Source organism: Talpa occidentalis, unplaced genomic scaffold (assembly GCF_014898055.3).
Source record: "Talpa occidentalis isolate TD23 unplaced genomic scaffold, MPIMG_talOcc4v2.1 talOcc4.6, whole genome shotgun sequence".
NCBI classification, from domain to species: domain Eukaryota; kingdom Metazoa; phylum Chordata; class Mammalia; order Eulipotyphla; family Talpidae; genus Talpa; species Talpa occidentalis.
Genome location: NW_023604972.1, coordinates 60,127,104 through 60,151,140, shown reverse-complemented (window position 1 = coordinate 60,151,140; position 24,037 = coordinate 60,127,104). Strand labels below are relative to the sequence as shown.

Here is a 24,037-nt window from a genome sequence, read left to right as displayed (position 1 = left end):
AAAACCCCAAAGCAGATGAGTGACTCAAGAAGATGTGGGACATATAAATATATGTATATTATATCCAATGGACTATTACTCAGTGATTAAAAAAGATAAACTCGTCATTTGCAGAAACATGTATCGAGGGTCGAAGGGATCATGCTAAATAAACATTGGATGATGTCACTACAATGTGGAATATAAAGTAAATAAACTAAGAGTCGGATAAAGCTGAAAAACTGACTCTTACTAATTGACTACAGAACTGAAGCACTGAGGAGGGGATGGAATGGGGGAGATGCAATATTAAAGAGGGAGTGAGCATAATAGAATAATGGTGTAGGATTATGGCTGACTTGGTGATAGGAGCACTATGGTGTATTATCTGATGGGGGTATCCAAATCTTAACTCAAATAAAAGTAAAAAATAAAACGTAAAATAAAATAATTTAACATAGAAATGGTAGAACAAAATGAATACAAAGTAAAAATCAAGACAGTCAAAGTATATAATAAGACTAAACCTTACTATTGTAGTAGAGTTAATTTCTTATATCCAAACATACTATATCTATTTCAACATTTTAGAAATTTATATGGATTAGTATTGGTTTCATAAGATATGAGACAGACAATTGCTGGCTTATTTTCCATGTGGTAACAACAGTGTAAATTTGTTAATCATGTTATTTATTTATAACATATCTAGAGTGAAAACAAGTTGCTTTTTTGAGTTTGGTAAGCATGTTGTATTAATTTCCATTACTTTTTTTAAAATAGTGCTAAGGTAGGAGTTTGTTACAGTGTTATAAATTATTAGCCAGAACTTCTTAGTGAACTCATGAATAAGACATTTAAGGTGGCCTCTTTGCTGGCAGAGGGGTTAAGTCTCAGCGCTATCACAGCAAAGACCTGAGTTCTATCCCCCACCAGGGAGCTAACCCACATATGGTGCAGCAGACCTCTCCTGTCTCACCTCCTGCTCCCCTAAGCAGTGCATTTCATTCAGTAGATATGCCTGTTCTGCTCCCCACTCTGTCTCTGGTGAGTCCTCTCACCCCCCGCACCTCTAGCTTATACTCGAGTTCATATATATGTATATACATAAAATCTTATATGTGTTAAAATACATATTATATATAAATATAATATATATTTAAATATATATTTGCTTAAATATATAATATATCAATATATGATTTATTTAACTATATATTTAATGATATATATTTAATATATAATATATATTTTAATACATATCTAATATATACATGGCATGAATACATTTTCATTAGTTGGGCCAATATGTTAAAAATAATTTAGTGGACTCATGATGATTTGCAAGCATTTGTATAAGTCAGGACAAACTATTTTCTCTTCATTTTCAGTTTACCAATTTTATTAGGATTCTGCATGTAGATGTAGCAGGCAAGTTTATTAGAGAACACAGAATTGAGAATATCAATAAACGAGAAGTTTTAAAATAGCAAAATGAAATATGTTAAAATAAAAAAAATAGAGATTAATGTTGAGAGTTTTTTTGAGTAGACAAAACTGTTAAACATAAGATAAACTTAGTCTCGAGGGGGCGGAGCAACATGGCGGCGAGGAGACGCTGCGAGTAAGATCTCCCATTAAAAAAAGTTAATAGGGAGGAAAAGCGGCAGGTCCCAGTGAGAACCGGGACACGGAAGATAAACGGGTGACGCCAGCGAACTGCCCGAAGAAGAAAGTGGCCATAAAAGAGGACTAGAAGGGAGGGAAGCGCAGAACCCTGCTCCCCTCCCCCGCCCACAGAGGCAGCACTCTCCGACCGGCAGAGGGAGGAAACAACAAACCAAAACGGCCCACAAGAACAAACGACGCAGCAAGCGGGACTGTGAGCGGAAAGGAACTATTGCAGCCACCACACCCCGTGAACGGGAGCTGAGGCGAACCCTGCAGGATTCGCCGCGGCGGCTAGCGAACGGCTCCGGGCGCCATTAGAGAAGAACAAAGACCCCGGGAGACGCGCACACAGCCCGGGCTGCCGATAAGCTGGCGCGGGAAAGCGGCTCGCTCGGCGCGCTTGAAAAGCAAGTGCAGACCTGGATCGCGGCTGCCCAGGTCCCGGCGCCTGCGACCTAGGCTTGCGGGGAGACGACCTAGGCTTGCGGGGAGACGCACGGAGGTCCTCACTGAGGTGAAGGTCCCTCCCTGAGTGAGCAGGAACCAGGCGCCCAGGCACGGGAGCGGTGCAAAAGGCGCCATTCCCGCGCCACTGAACTGGGCTACAGCCCGCGTCCTGGAACTGAGGGCTTTGAACTGAGACCCGGGGCACGAAAATTCGGGGCGTGGTTTCTCCACGAGGGTGGGGCACAAGGCAGACACAGCACCCCAAAGCTGTTGAGGTGTACCCTACCATTCCCGCTCTGTTCTCTGTCCCACGGGGTGGGGGGAGGCAAAAAACAGCCCCCCAAGGACAATAGGAGAGATCTCTGGCGCCACCTAGCGACCAGGAAAAAAAAAGTCACTAACACCCTATAAAACAGGACATTTCTTAAGACTGCTTGAAAAGGGCAGAAGGTTTCTGGAGGACCCAGTGGCCAGCCGGGAAGTTATTCCACGCCAGGCCCCTTCCGACCAGCAGTCTGAGCCCACAGAGGGAGCAGGCACCCACGTCCGGGGCAGACCGGGTGCGCAGAAGAGTGTGCCTGAAACCGGAGGCGCAGGGACTGCATCCCGCTTCGCCATTTGAGAACAGGGACATTTCTTCAGTAAAAACTGCCTAAAACCAGCAGAAAGCTCCCCCAGAAGACAGAGATGGCTCCTGGAAGAGCCAGAGGGGAGCGGAGAAGTTCACCCAAGATGTCAGTCAGTCCGAGCAACACAGTGTCCCAACGCATACGACAAATTAGAAAACAGACAGTAGGGAGTAGAAGAACCACACGCAACCTAAAAACTCCTCAGGAAAGAAGCACACCACAAAAAGAAAACCACTCCCCAGATTGCAACGACAGCAACTTGGAAGAACTTCTGAGCCTTCCAGAAAGAGAATTTAAAATTGCCATGATTAAAAAAGTGATAGATCAGAAGAAGGAAATTGAGTCCCTAAAGAGGGAAGTAAGAGAAATGCAGGAGATCAAAGAATTAATGGAGGAACTAAAGAACTCTGGGAAAAGCAATGAAAGCAGAATAGATGAAAAGGAAGAACGAATAAGTAATCTTGAAGACACAGAAATAAAAAGAACCAAAACAGAAAAGGAAAGAGAAGTACGAAGGAAAAAGAATGAAGAAAGACTTCGGGAACTATCTGACTCTATGAGGAAAGGAAATATAAGAGTTATAGGAATTCCAGAAGGAGAGGAGAGAGATGTAGGAACAGAGAAAATATTCATGGATATAATTGAAGAGAACTTCCCAAATGAGAAGAAGGAGCTGAAAATTGATATACAAGAAGCAAGAAGAACACCAAACTTCCACGACGAAAGGAAAAAACACAGCAAGACACATAATAGTAAAGCTCCCAAGAATCCAGGACAAGGAAAAAATAATGAAGCTGACAAGAGGGAAGAAACAGATAACATTCAAAGGAAAACCAATCAGGCTGACATCAGACTTCTCTGAAGAAACATTACGGGCAAGGAGAGAGTGGAGGGACATAGTCAACAGACTCCAAGAAAACAGATGCCAACCAAGAATACTCTATCCCGCAAAGCTCTCTTTCCTCCATGAAGAAAGAATATGGACCTTCCCAGACAAAGAGAAACTCCGGAATTTCATTGCGACTAAACCCCCACTCCAAAAAATACTACAAGGAATCCTAAAGCCAGAACCTCAGAGGGACGAATAACAACGAAAGAAGACCAAAAAAAAAAAAGTTATTAAAAGAATAAATAAATAAAATCAAAGGAAAGACAAACATAATGGCAAATACAGATGCTAACATATCAATATTAACTCTAAATGTAAATGGACTAAACTCTTCAATAAAAAGACACAGAGTTGCAGCCTGGATTAAGAAACAAAACCCAACCTTTTGCTGTCTCCAGGAAACACATTTAGCTACAAAAGATAAAAATAGGCTCAAAGTCAAAGGATGGAAAACAATCCTACAAGCAAATGGGCCAAAAAAGAAAGCAGGAACAGCTATACTTATATCAGATAAAACAGACTTCAAACTCAAAAAATAAAAAGAGACCCCAATGGTCACTACATTATGATTAAGGGGACAATACTTCAAGAAGAAATAACACTCATTAACATATACTCACCAAACGAAAGAGCACCAAAATATATCAGACAACTGTTGTCCTCTCTGAAAACAGACATCAGAGAAAACACATATGTAGTGGGAGACTTCAACACACCACTATCAACAATGGATAGATCAACAAGACAAAAAATAAGTAAAGAAACTAAAGCTCTAAATAAGGACCTAGAGCATTTGGGCTTAACAGACATCTATAGAACACTAAACCCAAAAAAAACGGAGTACACATTTTTCTCAAGCGCACACGGATCATTCTCCAGGATCGATCACATACTGGGGCACAAGACAAACATCAACAGATACACCAAGATTGAAATCATACCAACCATCTTTTCTGACCACGAAGGCATCAAACTAGAAATAAATCATAAAAAGAAGGCAAGGAACTATCCTACCTCATGGAGATTAAAAGCCACATTACTGGAAGACCACTGGACTAACGAGGAGATCAAAGAAGAAATTAAAAAATTCTTTGAATTGAATGACAAGGAGGACACCAATATCCTAAATGTATGGGATGCAGCAAAAGCAGTAATAAGAGGAAAATATATAGCAATAGAAGCTCACATCAAGAAACAAGAAAGAACTCAAAGAAACAACCTAATCTCGAAGCTCAAAGATCTAGAAAAAGAACAACAAAAAAACCCCAGAACCAGTAGAAGAAAAGAAATAATAAAAACCAAAGCAGAAATAAATGAAATTGAAACTAAAAAAACAATCCAAAAGATCAATGAAACCAAGAGCTGGTTCTTTGAAAAAATAAATAAAATAGACAAACCCCTAGCCAGGCTCACAAAGGAAAAAAGGGAGAAAGCACAAATACACAGAATCATAAATGAAAGAGGAGAAATCACAACGGACACAGCAGAAATCAAAAGAATAATCAGTAACTACTATGAACAGTTATATGGAAACAAGTTCAACAATCTAGAGGAGATGGACAAATTCCTACAACTCTACAATCACCCAAAGCTAGATAAAGAAGAAATAGAACACCTAAACAGACCAATTACAAGCAGCGAAATTGAAATGGTAATTAAAAACCTCCCCAAAAACAAAAGCCCAGGACCTGATGGATTTACAAATGAATTCTACCAAACATTCAGAGACGAATTAGTGCCTATCCTTCACAAACTCTTCCAAAAAATTGAGAAGGAAGGGACAATACCAAACACGTTCTATGAAGCCAATATTACACTAATACCAAAACCGAATAAGGACAACACAAAAAAGGAAAACTATAGGCCAATCTCCCTAATGAACACTGATGCAAAATCCTCAATAAAATTTTAGCTATCAGAATCCAACAATGTATCCATAAGATAATTCACCACGACCAAGTTGGATTCATTCCAGGGGCACAAGGATGGTTTAACATCCGAAAATCAATCAACGTTATCCAACACATCAACAAAAAGAAATATAAAAACCATATGATAATATCAATAGATGCTGAGAAAGCTTTCGACAAAGTGCAACACCCATTCATGATAAAAGCCCTTGAAATTCGTGGGATACAAGGAACATACCTCAACATCATAAAGGCCATCTATGACAAGCCAACAGCCAGTATCATTCTCAATGGTGAAAAGCTGAAAGCAATTCCATTAAGATCTGGAACAAGACAAGGATGTCCACTCTCACCACTGCTTTTCAATATAATACTGGAAGTCCTAGCCAGAGCAATAAGACAAGAGAAAGACATCCAAGGAATCCAAATAGGAAAAGAAGAAGTCAAACTATCACTATTTGCAGATGATATGATAATATACATAGAGAACCCCAAAATCTCCACAGAAAAACTAATTCAACTCATCAATCAGTTCAGTAAAGTGGCAGGATACAAAATCAACACGCAAAAGTCAGTAGCCTTCCTATACACAAACAATAAATCTGAAGAAGAAGAAATCAAAAAAACCACCCCTTTTATTATCGAAACAAAAAAAATCAAATATTTGGGAATAAATCTAACAAAAGAGGTAAAGGACCTATACAAAGAAAACTATAAAACACTGTTAAAAGAAATAGAAGAAGACACAAAGAAATGGAAAGACATCCCCTGCTCATGGATTGGAAGAATAAACATTATTAAAATGGCCATCCTACCAAAAGCAATATACAGATTCAATGCTATTCCAATCAAAATCTCAATGGCATTCTTCAAAGAAATAGAACAATTATTGATGAAATTCATATGGAATCACCAAAAACCCCGAATAGCCAAAGCTCTACTGAAAAAAAAAGAAGGAAATGGAGGCATCACACTCCCAGACTTCAAACTATACTACAAAGCCATAATCATCAAAACTGCATGGTATTGGAACAAGAACAGACATACAGACCAATGGAATCGAATAGAAAATCCAGAAATAAACCCACAGATTTATGGTCAACTAATCTTTGACAAAGGAGCAAAGACTATGCATTGGAGCAAAGAAAGTTTGTTCAATAAATGGTGCTGGGAAAACTGGGTCGCTACATGCAAAAGAATGAAGCTTGACCACTACCTCACACCATACACAAAAATCAACTCAAAATGGATTAAAGAACTAGACATAAGACCTGAAACCATAAAATACATAGAAGGAAATATAGGCGAAACACTACGGGATTTGCACATCAAAGACATCTTTACAGACACATCACCCAAAGCAGTGATAGTGAAGAGAAAGATAAACAGCTGGGACTACATCAAATTAAAGAGCTTCTGCACAGCAAAAGAGACAATAACAAAAACAAAGAGAAACCCCACCAACTGGGAGAACATTTTTGCACCCAACACTAATGATAAAGGACTGATCACAAAAATCTGCAAAGAGCTGATGAGACTCAGCAACAACAAAGAAAATAATCCAGTCAAAAAATGGGCAGAAGAGCTAAAAAGAAACTTCTCTGAAGAGGAAATGCAAATGGCCAACAGACATATGAAAAAATGTTCAACATCACTTGTAATCAGGGAAATGCAAATCAAAACTACCATGAGATACCATCTCACACCAGTGAGAATGGCACATATTAAAAAAACTAGCAACAACAAATGTTGGCGAGGATGTGGAGAAAAAGGAACTCTTGTGCACTGTTGGTGGGAGTGCAAACTGGTCCAACCACTATGGAGAGCTGTGTGGAGATTTCTGGACCTACTAAACATAGAGCTTCCATATGATCCAGCAATTCCACTCCTAGGTATTTACCCAAAGGACACAGAAACATCAATTCCAAAGAGCACCTGCACTCCTATGTTTATAGCAGCACTGTTTACAATAGCTAAGCTTTGGAAACAGCCCAAATGCCCAAAAATAGATAACTGGATCAAGAAGATGTGGTACATATATACCATGGAATATTACTCAGCATTCAAAAAAGATAAACACATGCAATTTGCAGCAACATGGATGGCACTGGAAGGGATCATGCTCAGCGAAATAAGCCAAAAAGAAAAAGAAAAATACCGGATGGTCTCACTCATAGCAGGAATCTAGAAAACTTAAATAAGGGACCAGGAAAATGAATATAAGAAAGTGAAAATCAAAATCAACAAAAAACTATGAACCAGAGACACTTTTTGGGGGGTGGGGGCGGGAGGGAAGGATTGGGGTCAGAATGGGGCATTTGCAATTGTATGGGGGAATATAAAAATAAAATTTAATATTTAAAAAAAAAAAAAAAAAAAAAAAAAAAGATAAACTTAGTCTAGCCTATTTCATAAAGGGAAGTAAAACTTATTACTACTTGTAAATGCCTAATAATCATAAATGAAATTTATATCATCTTCCTAATATGATAGAGGATAATTACTTTCACGTAATCCTCTCCTGTTTGATATTCCCATTATAATAACCAATGCTTATAAAGATTATGCAGTTTCTTCATTTTCACTTTATAACCCATCTTGTAAAGCAATGCTTTTGCAATTCATCAGTTTCAGGCTTCTCACTCAATAAAATAGTCATGTCAAGTAAAGCACTCTGAATGTTATTTAAACATACAAGAAGAATAATGTGGATCTCTTTAAAAATAAATTATAGTAAATAGAAGAGTACAGAACCAAATTAGCAAGTTTCCATAAAAATATATACCTAAACATTTCAATTGGTAGGAAGCTAATAAACCATCAGCGTGTTGTGACTTTCAAAAAAAATCTGATGGAATTTTAACATCAGTAAAATATGTTGCTCACATTAAAGGCAACAGTGATTAAGAGCTACGGGTTTTGGTGTCAGAGAACACTGGTAATTGTTCTGTCACCCTACTCAAGTACCTTGCCTCCTTTGTGCCTTTCATTTCCCCACCCAACTAGCTTAGTCTTTTCCAGTCTTACTAGGTGATTTGCTCTCCTTAATTATTCCTAAATCTTCCAAGTTCATCTTACCTTGGTGACTTTTCTGCTAGACGTTTTCTCTTCCTGACCCACTGTACCACTAGGCATTCTCTCAACTCCTTTATTTCATTCAGCTTTGTTCAAATGTAACCTCCATCTAGGATTCTATTCAGATATATGTATCTAAGCTCCATCTTCCCACACCTTCTATTCAGAACTCTCTGTTCTCTTCCATGCTTTATTTTTAATAGGTCTTATCTTAATGTTAAGCTACATTATTTCTTGTTCAATTGTCCATTTCCTCCACAAGAATACTATTTTCTCTATAATAGTTCCTCACAGTAGTACGTGAGATGGTACAATGGTGACACTAACACTTGTGCTAATTGCTATGCACAAGGCACATAAGTGTGTCAAATATATAGTTTGATATTATTTAAGACAAATCTTAAAATCCCATTTGCAGAGGACTCCCTTGTGACCTAGGGGTTAAGTCTCAGCGCTTTCACCACAAAAGCCTGAGTTCAATCCTCTAAGATAACCCACATGGTGCAGCAGCTTCACCCTCTGCTACCCTCAGCAGTCTATGTCAGTAGATCTGTCTGTTGTGCTCCCCACTCTGTCTCTGGTGAATTCTCTTTCCCCCCTACACCTCTTGCCTGCACCCCAGTTCTTGCATGCACAAATAAAAAAAAATCTTTAAAAAAATTCCCATTTGTAACTGAAGAAACTGAAGCATTGAGAGGCCAGGGTTATTTTCACCCAAGTTAAAGATGTAATCCATTAGCAGTATTTCTTTAATCCAGGAAGGCTAGTTCTGGAAATCAAGTCCTAACCACTATGCAGGTACCAGCTAACATTTTGTTGGATGTCTAAAAATAAAATTTGAATAGAAATACATTAGAAAGGGTCACATCTTGCCTGTCTAGAACAGTATATGAAAAATGATATGTAATAAATATTATTAATAATAGTATATTTTTATTCTGGTGCTGGTAAGTGCATTTCTAGAAATATCTTGGTATTAATTCAAGAATCATGTGATATATCGGAGCTTTATCTATTAAAGAGTGCTCCAAATTATGAAAATTCTGGAAATTATGTCATTTGTTAAAAACTTTTAGTGCTTGGTGGGGCCTCCCTCGTGGCTCAAGGGGTTAAGACACAAACTCTGAAGTTCGCCACAGCCACTGCAGCATGAGTTCCATCCCTGGCTGGCCAGGGAGCTACCCACATGGCACAGCAGACCTCTCCTCACTCACTTGCTGCTCCCCTCAACCATGTATTTCAGTCAATCTGTCTGTTCTTTTCCCCACTCTGTCTCTGGTGAATCCTCTCACCCCCCACAGCTCTGGCTTGTACCCCAGTTCTTATATGTATAAATAAATAAATCTTTAAAAAAATTACTAGAACATTCAGCAATTTAGAAAAAAAAATTGGGTTTGGGTATTCAAGCCTGGTGAAAAGCCTTAGTATGGGCTCCAGGTAGTCTTCAAATATCTGAATGCCCCCAGAGGGCTGCAAAAAACAAGTGAAAACATGTTATAAGGCTATCTTCTAAGGATGAACTTGCTCATGAATATTGCTGAACAAAGAATCATGGGCAGCTTCTTTAAGTAATGATTTCTTGAAACTATCTGAAATTCTTCCCTAACACTATCTACTTTGATTGTCTTTACCCTTAGTTCTACCAAATTCTGAAAGTACTTTGTCATCACAGATGTGCTTGTACTTTTTTTTTTATTATTTATTTATTTATTTTTTATATAAGCACTGGGTACAGTCAGAAGCGCAGGAGGGTGAGAGAATTCACCAGAGACAGAGCAAGGTACAGAGCAGGCAGACCGACGAAATACACTGCTGAGGGGAGCAGTGGGTGCTGCAGGAGAGGTCTGCGTGCCATGTGGGACCCTTGCCAGTGGCCGGGGGTCAAACCGGTGCTGCAGAGGCTGCGGGCAGCTTTGCAGCCCAGCGCTCAACCACTGCACCACCAGGGTAGGCCCTGCTTGTACTTTTTCTTTATAAAAGCGCACATATCACTTGAAGGGCCTATACTCCCAACAAACAACAATGTAAATCAACATTACCTTAAGTAAAAAATAAATAAATAAATAATATAATGTACTGATATCTTTTTATATTTATAAAATTTATAAATAGCCAGGAAGTAAAGGATGTGTGAAGAAAGAGAATTAACTGCTTAGACCTTGCTCCTTATAACCTCACAACAGTCTATGATAATATGTTATTCTGATTTCATGCATAATATTCAGGAAAATTGAATAATTTCAATTTCCATTCAGATGGGTTGCCGAACATGTAAAAGCAGAGGTTATTTCACTACAAGACAGTTTGACTTAAAACCTATCTTCATTCTACAATTCTGCATCATTATTTTTCTATTAACAGGAAGACTAACAAAATAGATTACTTACAGACTTTATTCAATATTGTAATAGGTCCAAGGATAGGCTAACAGAGTTTGGTTTCCCTAATTACACTGATTCATTTGTTTTACAGGAAACCGCTCAGGACAAACAAAAAGTTCAACAATACATGTAGTAATACACTAATTTGAATAAATAAAATTCTGTAGAGCACACATAAAATTGCTGAGGGGATGTATTTATTTGCAGTCAAATTTATCCTGATGTTGATATGACTACAGAACACTGATTTTCAAAATTCTGGTAGTTTAAATATGAGTTTTGGACCTTTGGTTTATTACTTCATCATATGATGTACTACACATGGAACAAGAAATATTCTTTAAATACACTACCTAATCAGGAATTTGAAATATTAAAGTCATGTGTTTCAATTAATAATGGCAATGATATCATTACTTCTGTTTATATATCTGTAAAACAAGTATTTTATTTCTTTGTTCTTTCCCTTTACATGGGACTGTTTTCTGCTTATTGCTACAGTGTTAAGTTTTTTCATCTTGCTCTTTGGTATAAGTTAAAAAGTTTTTTCTTTTTTTTTAAAGACTTATTTATTTATGCATACAAGAGCTGGAGAACAGAGCAGAGGTGTGGGGGTAGTGAGAGGATTCACCAGAGACAGCGTGGGGAACGGAACAGGCAGAGCGACCAAAATACACTGCTGAGGGGAGCAGCAAGCAAGTCAGGAGAGGTCTGCTGTACCATGTGGGCAGCTCCCTGGCTGGGGATTGAACTCATGCTACAGTGGCTGCAGACAGTCTCACAGGTTGTGTCTTAACCCCTTGCGCCACCAGGGAGGTCCAAGTTAAAACAATTTTTCACTTGATCCAGTTCTCTACTTTTTTCCTGATAAAAGTATTATGATGCTGGTTTGAAAAATTTTGGTGAGCTGATAGCTAGTTATTCTCCAAGGTGACCAACTGTATTTGACCAAGAAAGAAAAATAATCTTTTTAATACTGAATTGTTTAATCTATTGGCATTTGGTTGACATTTTATTTGGAAAAGAGTTTTTTTTTTTTTTTTCATGAAGACTCAAAGGTCTTTATTTTTTCATTGTCTACTCTAATTCTTTTAAGAATCTAATTCTATTTTTGCTTTAGGAACTGTATCTTAAAAATTCATATGGATTGTGAATTTTAAGGGATTTGGCATATTATCATTATATTAGTCAATTTCTTCCACCTATGCTATAAAATTTTATTTTATTCTTTTTACTTCTCTAAATTAAGGTCACAATTCATATCTGTCACTTTAATGATTTGATTCACTGTTGAGCATAACAAAGATTAATCAGAGGATAAATGAGGTCTATGTTTCAATACATTAGTTCTATTATATCTTTTTAGAACAATATTAGCAATGAGACTGAATATATACTACAAAATGAACATATTGTGAGCTGAGGAATGAGAGTCAATGTGTTATTGGAATTGTACAGTTTAGCTTTTTTTTTTTAATATGGCTATCACAGGGACAGTCACTCTTATTGAGAATTATAGTGTATAAGTATAAGGATATAGAACTTTTCTGTTTATGAGTTTGATTATTTTGTATACTAGTCTTTTCTACCTTTACTGTTCTCATGTATCTTAAAATGTTGCCAAAAATAAACTTTATTCCATAATGAATATATCCTTGGCATAAAAGCACCGTGATCTCTGATTCTACCTTATATGTAAGAAACTGATTTTAAAATGTAAAAAACTTGTTCAAGGTCAAGATGGAAACTTACTGTTAGAATTGGAAATCAACTTCACAAGATATGTTTCCCTATTCAATGCTTTCCATTCAAGTGCCTCCAGTTTTAAAATATGTTTTAATATATATTTCTTGTGAATCAATTCATTTTTGGGGCAGTATTATTTGCACTAGTATTTTTAAGTATCAAAATATTGCCTCTAATTTTCAAAATGAATCCCCTTTGCTCAAAATAAATTCAGTAGTCTTTTTGTAATTAGAAAAATATTGTGTGAATTAATGATACAGTTAAGGCACTTCAGAGAGTTTTATTATGGAGTGAGGAAGTCTCTTAGTAGGTGCAATATGATGAATAGCATGCTAATGTTGAAATCCAATAATTTAACTGAGAAGCTGAGCACATTTTAAGAATCTAACAATCCTCCTCCACAATCAAAGAGAGACATTAAGGTAGTCATGAGTTTAAATGTCAGGTATGTCAGTCACTTAATCTCTTGGGATCTAAATCTTTCCTAATTTCTAAAATGAAGATAATGTTCAACACAAAAATTATGTGATAATATGACAGCAGAATCGAGGCTACAATATTGTAAACCAATGGTACAACAATGTAAAGAAGAGAGGAAAAAGTGCGGATTAGATTATATCATAAAAACAATATATATGCCACACCACACATAAAATACTTGCTAAATAATTGGCAATTGTTATTATCACCATGATGTATAATTTATGGTGGTCAAGATTATTTTGTAAATATAGACCACTTTTCCTGTCTGGGTCTACATAGTTAATTATAAATGTTAATTATATCTTAAGCTTTATTTCTCAAAAAGCTGAAAATAATGCTATATCACCTTTTCTATACGTTCCACAATATTTGAGAATATTATTAGTTTGATTTTACTAAAGAGGAAATGAAACAGAAACACTATGTTCCCAATGGTTACAAAATGAATTACTTGGAGAAATGGTCTGAGAACTCAGGTAATCTATATCTAATTTAGTGTACTTTCCTCTGAAATGTGTCTAGCATGAAAATGTCATAATAGTATTTGGTGTAATATAGAGGATGTGTAAAAATAACAACCCAGATTCTGATATAATAATAACCCAGATGACAATACTCATGACAAGCAATGAAGAATTTAAAAGGCAAGTTTAGAGTTGTGTTTTTGTTAACAACATCTGTGTAACTTGTCCTCCTGGTAATGCAATCATGTCTGTTTCAATGATACTCATGGGCCTGTCAGTCCAGTTGCTGATACATTGGGATGCTGCACTGTCATGTTTAAGCTCCCTGTCTCCAGGGAGGATTCACTTTCCTCTCTCCTCCCTCTTCTCTCTTCCTCTTGCTCTCACTCTTACTCTCTTACTTTTTCAAAGTAGCTGTTATTCCCAATATGATATTCCAACAAACTGAAGTTACTGCCTACTGAGATAGTAATACATTCTGTATTATTGCCAACTTGTTGAAACTGAATAAACAAATATTTTCAGCAATTTTATTTTCACTCACTCATGTTGACAGCCTAGTTTATACTGACACCTAGGATAATAACTATTCCCTCTCTTTTTTTCAGGACTTTGTGTATAATGTGTTAATACATAACACATTATTAATAAATAATTGATAAATATTGTCAATGTTTACGAACAATTAAAACCCTTTGGTTAACATATCTGAAAAATTTATTAAAAAGTAAGTCTTTTTTTTCAAACTGACTTTATTATGCTTGACAATAGACTAGTTTCCTTTTCTTTTCTCCTTCCTCTTCACTTCCACCAATGCTTCATGTAGTACTTGTCCCCCAAATAAATGACAGTTGAAAAATTTACAATCATATATATAGCATACAAATACATTTTGGGTTTTAGAAAATGTTAGTAGTTGGAGTTTAGAAAATATTGGTATTTTGGGGGAGAGAGACGCCAAGAGAGATCATGGTTCTTCCTGTTTTATTGACTTCATTCCTATTGTCAATGATGTCAAGATTCCTTATTCCTTTCCTCCACATTGGTATTTTCAGCAGGAAAGTTAGAAACAATAAGAGTGAACTTTTATGCTTTGTTATATGGCTACATCACACATGTATCAGAATTTGTGTATGTTGGTTGGAGTTATTGCTAGCTCTACAGATTGCTTTTATATTGGCTCTGTCTTGCAGTCTAATACAAGTAAAGAATTTCTGAAACAAATGAGAAAGAATTCTTTGCTAGGAATCAGTTTTGCTGAGTCAACAACGTTGGAATCAAGTATATTGCACTATTTCACTCAAAAATATTAATTGAACTCTGTTACACATTATTCTAGGTGCTAGAAACACAGCAATGGACTCAATAGAGGATATGGATAAGGTTATTGAGCTCCTAGCTGGTGAGGGGAGACAGACCATCTTAAGTTAACAAAAAAATAAAATAGACTATCATAGTGATAAGTCAACTAAAAGAAATTAAAGTATCTACTTATTTAATTATTCAAGGTTAAGCATGGTGGAAGAAATATTTAAACCTGACAGTGAGATGAAATAACATGGGAGGCCTCCCCTCTGGTGGCCTAGTGGTTAAGTCTCAGTGCTATCACAGCAAAGGCCCGAGTTCCATCCTCTGCCAGGGAGTTAAACTACATGGCACACAGACCTCTCCTGTTTCACCTGCTGCTCCCCTCAGCAGTGTATTTCAGTCAGTCCTCCTGTTCTGCTCCCCATTCTTTCTGTTCTGCTCCTCTTTCTTTCTCTGATGAATACACCTTTCACCCCCAATACCTCTGGCCTATACCCCAGTACTTGTATGCATAAATAAATAAAAATAAATCTTTTTTTTAATAATAAATTTTATTTTTATATTCCCCATACAATTTCAACCCCTCCATTCTGACCCCAATCCCTCCCCTCCCTCCCCCCACCCCACAAAAAGTGTCTCTGGTTCATAATTTTTGTTGATTTTCACTTTCTTATAGTTATTCAATTTCCTGGTCCCTTATTTAAGTTTTCTAGATTCCTGCTATGAGTGAGACCATCCGGTATTTCTCTTTTTCTTTCTGGCTTATTTCGCTGAGCATGATCCCTTCCAGCACCATCCATGTTGCTGCAAATTGCATGTGTTTATCTTTTTTAAATGCTGAGTAATATTCCATGGTATATATGTACCACATCTTCTTGATCCAGTCATCTATTTTTGGGCATCTGGTCTGTTTCCAAAGCTTAGCTATTGTAAATAGTGCTGCTATAAACATAGGGGTGCAGGTGCTCTTTGGAATTGATATGGTAGGTATTATATAAGCCCAATTATACTCCTAGGAAATTCACATGAAAAGATCCTTTAAAGTCTCATATATATATTATATATATATATATATATATATATATATATATGTCTGTATACACACACACACACACACACACTTATTTATTTATTTTTTTCAATGAGCGGTCAGAATTGTGGGAAGTTCCAAGTAAAAGGTACCAAGGTAATTTTGAGTCATTGTTATTTTGTGGTTCCAGCATTACTGGTATCATGCTATTTACACAATTAATTTTTTTAAGTTAACATTTTAAAGTCTTGTAATTGGTCTTTAATTCTATATAGTAATCCTTCAGCAGCATTGAATCAAAATCTGATAACAGATTTAGAAAAATGAGAGTGGTTCAAAAACCTTCCCCAGAAAGACTGGGTTTAAATGCCATGTAGGTCTATAAACAACTACAAAGTATTTGAGAAAATACATTATTTGGCAATGTTTTTAAGATAAAGTGGAGCCATGACAGAGAGGGAAATCTTTTTCTCCACTTTAGTTGCATTATTATTTTTTTTCTTTCCCTGAGAAATGGGAGCCACACTGGCATTTGAAAAGATTAAGCACACACACACACACACACACAAGAATTGTTTAACTTAACACTTTCTTTGTAAAAAAATATAGAATACCTTTAAACCTTATAAGCACTGAGTCCTTACAATTTCAGGGCTGTCTTCTGGACTATTGGAGTCACATTGTTAACTTTTATAATTCTACAGCTCTCAAGGAAATTTCTGAACACTTTGAACAAAAGGCACACTGACACTGTGGGATTTACACTCTTTGTGTAATAAATGCCTTTTGGGGAAATGTGGCCAGCATTTCATTGCCTTCCTTCTGCCTTTTAAAATCATATATTTCCATTTCACTGAGTTATGCTGAGTTTCCTCCATGGTGCCTCTAAAGCTAGATGAGCATATCCCTTTTCTCTGCTAGGCCTTCATGTTCTTTTTTTACTAAAGTTTTGGGAACTTTAAATGATATCAGAAACAGCATGTTTATACTCCTGATATAAATGTAAATCCCAATAGAGAATTCTTAGTGATACAAGTGCTAATAAGTTTATAGCTCAGAGTTTCACTTTCTTCACCAATGAAATTTAGAAGTTGATATTTAACATTCTACAGTTAGTGAAAGACAAAGCTCTAAGTGAAATTTGAAAATAGGTCACGTGAAAGAAGCTGTAGAGAAATGGTACATACTGCTATTTCTTAGGGCTTGTAGAGATAGCTACAACCAGATTTAGCCTGGCTGATTGGAACCTTACATTTTTCTGGTAATAATTGTGAAGCCCTCTGGTCTGAACCTTGAGTTTGTTCATAAGCCAAGGTTTTCTTGCAGAAGGTAAATTAACCTCATACATTTATTCCCATCCTTACCATATTCTAGCTGCTTTGTCCCATTTTTGGCCTTATCATTCCAATGGACCAACAGTATTGGAAATCTTACCTAGAGCAATTAGGCAAGAAAAGCTACAAAATAAATCAAACTTGGGAAAAAAGAAGTGAAGCTATGATTATTTGCAGATGATATGATAACACACATAGAGAACCCTAAAGAATCACAGAAAAATTAATCAGAAAAATAAACCAGTGCAGGAAAGTGACAGACTGCAAAATCAACACACGAAAATCAGTTGCCTTCCTAAATGTAACCAATGAGCTGGAAGTAGACAAAACTGTGAAAGCTATCCCATTTGTAATCACAACAACAAAAAAAAATAAATACCTAGGAATAAACCTAACAAAGGAGGTGAGAACCTATGTAAGGAAAACTACAAGGTATTGTTAAAATAAATAGAAGACACAAAGAGATGGAAAGATATCCCCTGTTCATGGGTTGGAAGAATCAACACTGTCAAAATGGTCATCCTACCCAAAGTAATTAATAGATTCAACAGCATCCCAATAAAAATCTCAATGACTTTTTTTTTTTTAAGATTTATTTATTTTTATACAAGAATCAGGGTACAGGCCAGATGCGTGGGAGGGTGAGAAGATTCACTGGAGACAGAGCGGGAAACAGAACAGGCAGACTGAAGAAATACACTGCTGAGGGGAGCAGCAGGTGAGACAGGAGTGGTCTTTTACACCATGTGAGATTCTCGCTGGCAGGCCTGCATGGAACACATGCTGCAGAGGCTGCAGACAGCTTCACAGTGTGGCGCTCAACTGCCTGAGCCAGCAGGGAGGCCCTCAATGCCACTTTTCAAAGAAATTGAACAAATATAACTGAATTTCATATGGCAACACAAAGACCCCAATTAGCCAAATCTCCTTTGACTAAAAAGAGGGAAAATGGTGCTATTACACTTCCAGACTTCAAATTATACTATAAATCTTCAATAATACAAAAAAATCATACTGCAAAAAAAAATAAATAAAATAGATCAATAGAAACAAATGGAAAGCCCAGAAATAAAACCATACTTATATGGATAATTAATCTGTTACAAAGAAGCAAAGAAAATACAATGGAACAAGGAAAGCCTCATCAATAAATGGTGTGAAAATTTGACTATCACATGAATAAGAATGAACGTAGATCACTATGTCACACCATACACTAAAATAAACTCAAAATGGATAAACGATTTGGATACAAGACCTGAAACCATAAAATACACAAAAGAAAACATTGGTAAAACACTCCTTGGCATACACTTCAGAAATACCTTTGTAGATTCATCCTTAGCAGCAAGGTCATCAAAGGGAAAGTATAAACAATTGGGAAAATATAAAACTTAGAAACTTCTGTGCAGCAAAAAGGCAAGAACCAAAAAGAGGAGACACCTTACTGAAAGCGAGAAAAACAATTGATTACTAAATATCTAACATGGGATTGATACCGAAGATCTACAAAAAAACTCATACCACTCAACAACAAGAAAACAAACAACCTAATTCAAAATAAATAAATAAATAAATAAAGGGCAGAAGAACTATAGGCACGTCTTCAAAGAAGACATCCAGATGGCCAGCAGGCACATGAAAATAATGTTCCTCAACACTTATCATCAAGGAAATGCAAATCAAAACCACTTTACACCAATGAATATGATACATATTAAAAATTAAAAAAAAAAACACAATGCTGATGCGGGTGTGGATAAACAATATCTTCTTACACTGTTGGTGGGAATGTAGACTGTTCCATACCTCATGGAAATCAGTGTGGAGGTTCCTCAAAAGACTGAAAATGGTTCTGTCATATGATCCACGATTCCACTCTTAGGTATCTACTCAAAGAGCACATAAGCACTAATTTTAAAGGAATGGTGCACTCCTATGCTTATTGTGACACTATTTACAATAACCAAGATATGAAAACAACCTGAATGCCCAAAAACAGATTAGTGTAGGGCCACCCTGGTGGCGCAGCGGTTGAGCGCTGGGCTGCAAAGCTGCCCGCAACCTCTGCAGCGCCGGTTCAATCCCTGGCCGCTGGCAAGGGTCCCACATGGTGCACAGACCTCTCCTGCTGCGCCCACTGCTCCCCTCAGCAATGTGCTTCGGTCCTTCTGCCTGTTCGGTTCCCTGCTCTGGATCTGGTGAATTCTCTCACCCTCCCACGCTTCTGACTGTACCCACTCCTTGTATAAATAAATAAGTAAATAAATCTTAAAAAAAACAGATTAGTGTATCAAGACATATTATATATACACATTGGAATACTACTCAGCAATCAAAAAGAAACTCATGTGATTTGCAGCAACATGAATGGAGCCAGAAGGGGTTATGCTATACCAAATAAACCAGAAGGAGAAAGACATACTGGATGGTGTCACTAGTATGTGGAATATGTAGAAACCAAACAAAGGGTCAGACTAAGGCAAATTTTGAAACTGAAACTTGAAAGCTGGTAATATATATGAAAAAATCAAGATACAAGGGAGAGGGAGTGGCAAAGGGATGAGATTGTAGGATAATGATATGAGAAAACAATAAGCTATGTTAAAGGATTATGGGTGCTTTTGTGGAGAGAGAGCTATAGAGAGCACATCTGAGGGAAGAAATCTTATATTGTGATAATATTAACATGGATATAAAACAGTGGAACTTACTTAATTAAAGAAGAAATACTAGCCCAAGCAGTACTCTGTGAGAATTAAATAAGAAAATGGTTCATAAAATACTTCTAATAAACACTTGGCTCATAATAATCCAACAACATAAATAAAATTCAAAGGAAAAGTATTCTTCCCAACAACCTGCAAAATCAGATAAAATCAATAAAAAACAGGCCGAGGCATGCGGGTCTGGACGTTTTATCTCTGAACCAATTTTCCCAAGAAAATTTTGTATATGTTGTTTCACCAAAACAATGGAGTAAATCAAGGAAGAATGGGAAATAAGAGACTTAGAGGCAGAAATAGGCTAGAACAGAATAAAATAAAATAGTTAAGATTTTGTGAAGATACATTTTAGCATATTCATAGAAATAAATAGAATGCAGGAGATATATGAACATCTGAAAAGAAGATTTAAGCAAAAGAAAAATATTGAGGTTGAATAAGTCTAAGTACACATAAATTAAATGAGAATGAAAAATTAACATTAAATTCAGGGAAACAAGAGGTTGCACAAGAAAGGAAGAGTAATTTCAATTTTACAAGTGTTTCAGCTATGAACACAAATATTTAATATATTTATACAAATCAGTTAGAAAAATGGCTTGGGTGGTTGGGAAGGTTGTAGGTATATGGCAGAAGCAGAAAAGAATAAGTAAACCATTATCTCTCCCAATTAAAGCCTCTATATAAACTTTTGAGATTTGGGGGTAGGGGTGGGTTTGTAGAAAATCTGCCACTAGAAGTCACCCTGGATAAGCCTAGTCAGTTCCCTTGCTCCTTTAACCTGCCACCAACCAATATGGAGTAGTCTATCTCTTTCCTTTGGTCTCTCCCTACCCGCTGCGTGTGGGGGCAAGTGTTCCAATTATACCTAGGATCTAGGTGATAAATTAACAAATAAATAGGTAGATAAGTCAAATGCTAAAAAAGAGAATGAACTGGCAATAAAATAGAATTGAAATTTCTTACTATTTATTATACAGATTTATTTTGCAGAAAAAAAAAGATAGAACACCTTTAACTGACCTGATCTAGAAAAGACCAATTTGAGAAAAAAAAATGTTTAAAAATGACATCAGAAGAGGAAAATGAAATAAAAGGGACATATAAAAGGAAAGGAGAAAATAAATATATTTTAACATGAACCAGTGGTGTGAATAAAGGGGTAAATATGTAGGAATAAAATATTATTTTTATGGGTTTATTTTGAATTGTGCTAGGCCAATAAAAAATAAGGATTAAATTCTCTCATACAGACTACAAAGCTAATGCAGAAACAAGATGTATTATTGACAGGAGGCATAAACTCTCCTGATGTCTTTTTACAGTTTTCATTCAATCAGATATAATTTCTGAATGAATCTTGATTTGACTTTTAGCCAGTTTTATCTCACAGGAGTCAAGCAGATAATGAGGAAAGCTGTTAACCATGGATTTAAACCTGGAAATATTCAAATACATACAAATTATATTTTCTTTTGTCAAGTCAGATAACTTATCTGCTTTCCTTTGATGGTAATTATCACTTTTCATAAAGCATTGTAGACATTTATTTATATGATTTGCCTTAATTGAAAATAAAATTCCTTGAAAGCATAATCTATGCCTTATGCATATTTATATTTTCAAAACCCTGCTGCCCAACTCAAGTTACATAATTGAACTAAATAAATACTAAATAAATTTATAGGGCCTCCCCTATAAATTGAGTGCTGGGCTGCAAAGCTGCCCGCAGCCTCTGCAGCACCAGTTCGATCCCCGGCCACTGGCAAGGGTCCCACATGGCACGCAGACCTCTCCTGCTGCGCCCGCTGCTCCCCTCAGCAGTGTACTTCATCAGTCTGCCTGTTCTGTTCCCTGCTCTGGCTCTGGTGAATTCTCTCACCTTCCCATGCTTCTGACTGTACCCAGTGCTTGCATAAATAAATAAATAAATAAATAAATAAATAAATAAATAAATATTCTGATTAAGAATAAATAAATAAATAAATAAATTTATAATTGCTAAATCAAGAGACTACTACTTGGTGTGATAGAAGCCTGTGAGTAAGAATCATAGATGGAAACATCTTTGGAGAATGAAATGTTGCCATTGATAAGTTCTTAATAAATAAGAAAGAGGGGCCACCCTGGTGGCATAAGGGGTAAGTAGCAGCACTATGAAGCTGTCCGGAGCCACTGCAGCATGAGTTGGATCTCTGGCCAGGGAGGTGACACACATGGCGGAGCAGACCTCTCCTGACTTGCCAGCTGTTCCCCTCAACAGTGTATTTTGATCTATCTGCCTGTTCTGTTCTCCACTCTGTCTCTCGTGAGTCCTCTCACCCACCACACCTCTGACATACCCCTGTTCTTCTTTTTTTTTAAGATTTATTTTTATTTATGCAAGAACTGGGGTACAGGCCAGTGGCATGGGAGTGTAAGAGGATTTACCAGAGACAGAGCAGGGAACAGAATAGGCAGACAGAACGAAGACACTGCTGAGGGGAGCAGCGGGCACGACAGGAGAGGTCTTCTGCACCATGTGGGAATCTCCCTGGCTGGCTGGCAATCGAACCTGCACTGCCGAGGCTGAGAACAGCTTCACAGAGCTGCGCTCAACCTGCTGTGCCACCAGGGAGGCCTGAGTACCCCAGTTCTTATATGCAAAAATAAATAATTCTTTAAAAAAATAAATAAGAAAGATATGTTAGGAGAGTCATTTAAACATCTTAGCTTTCTAGAGAGCACAGTATTTCTTTAGTAATATTGCCTATAACATTATACAAATTTTAGGTGTGATGCAATATAATTTGACATCTGTATGTGCTTCTTTATGGTCTCCATCAAAGGTCTCCTTTCCATTCACCATCATACAGTTGACACTGTTTACCCATTTTACTGCCCCCCCGACCCCCTTCCTCTAGTGACCATTATTCTGTTTTCAGAATCTGAGAGCTTGATTTAGGAGACTGTTTATTTAAAATACAGAAAATATATAAACATAAAATCACATGACCATGTATTAATCAGAGTTAGAACAAGAGTTCAAACAAAAAAGTGTTCTTTTTTTTTGCTCTCACCAAATATAGACATGATTTATCGTTAAAATCATTTTACAGAGAACAAATATAGTAAAATTCTTATAAAATGATGCTGATTTCACCTTTTAGACTATACAATTTTGAAAAAGGAAAGATAAACATATTAGGAGAATATATTCCTTTTTTATTGTTCTTCTTTTTAAGATTTATTTATTTATGTGTACAAGACCTGGGGTACAGGCCAGAGGTGTGTGTGTGTGTGGGGGGCAGGTGAGAGGATTCACCAAAGACAAAGTGGGGAACAGAACAGGCAGACTGATTGAAATACACTGCTGAGAGGAACAACGGGCGAGCCAGGATAGGTCTGCTGCACCATGTAGGCATCTCCCTGGCCTGCTGGGGATTGAACTCATGGTACAGTGGCTGCAGATAGCTTCACAGTGCTGTGCTTAACCCTTTGCACCACCAGGGAGGCCCTCATTTTTTGTTGTTAAGGGTCTATAGTAGGCAGACTCTAGAGACCATACACACTCTGAATAAATTGCAAATGTAAACAGAAAACACTGTTGACAAACTTAGAACATCAGGGATGTAGATGAAAAACTCAATAATGATATTTGTGGAAAAATTGGGTAATTTATAAAAAAGATCACTATCATTCCTGGGCATGTTCTAGGGTTCAATTTAGAATAAATATTTAATTTAAGTATTATCAAAGAAGCAATGGTTAAAAGGAGTATTTGGAGCCCATTAAGAACAAGTAATGACAAATTAATAGGGTTTTCTTAGTTAGAGGATTATTAGACTGAAACTTTTGGAAAATGTAGTAGTATTTATATGTAAACAGTAGCACGCATATTAAACATAGTGCCTTCCTTATATTCTTTTTATCAATATGATAATACTATGTGTTGGATAATAAGATAGAAGAGGTTAAATTTTTTT

General features: G+C 36.6%; 1 protein-coding gene across 1 annotated transcript in view; it reads right to left on the bottom strand.

Moving 5' to 3' along the window:
- GRID2 (glutamate ionotropic receptor delta type subunit 2) overlaps window positions 1-24,037 on the bottom strand; it is a 1,708,541-nt gene that overhangs the window by 237,246 nt on the left and 1,447,258 nt on the right. The gene's annotated exons all lie outside the window — the stretch shown is intronic.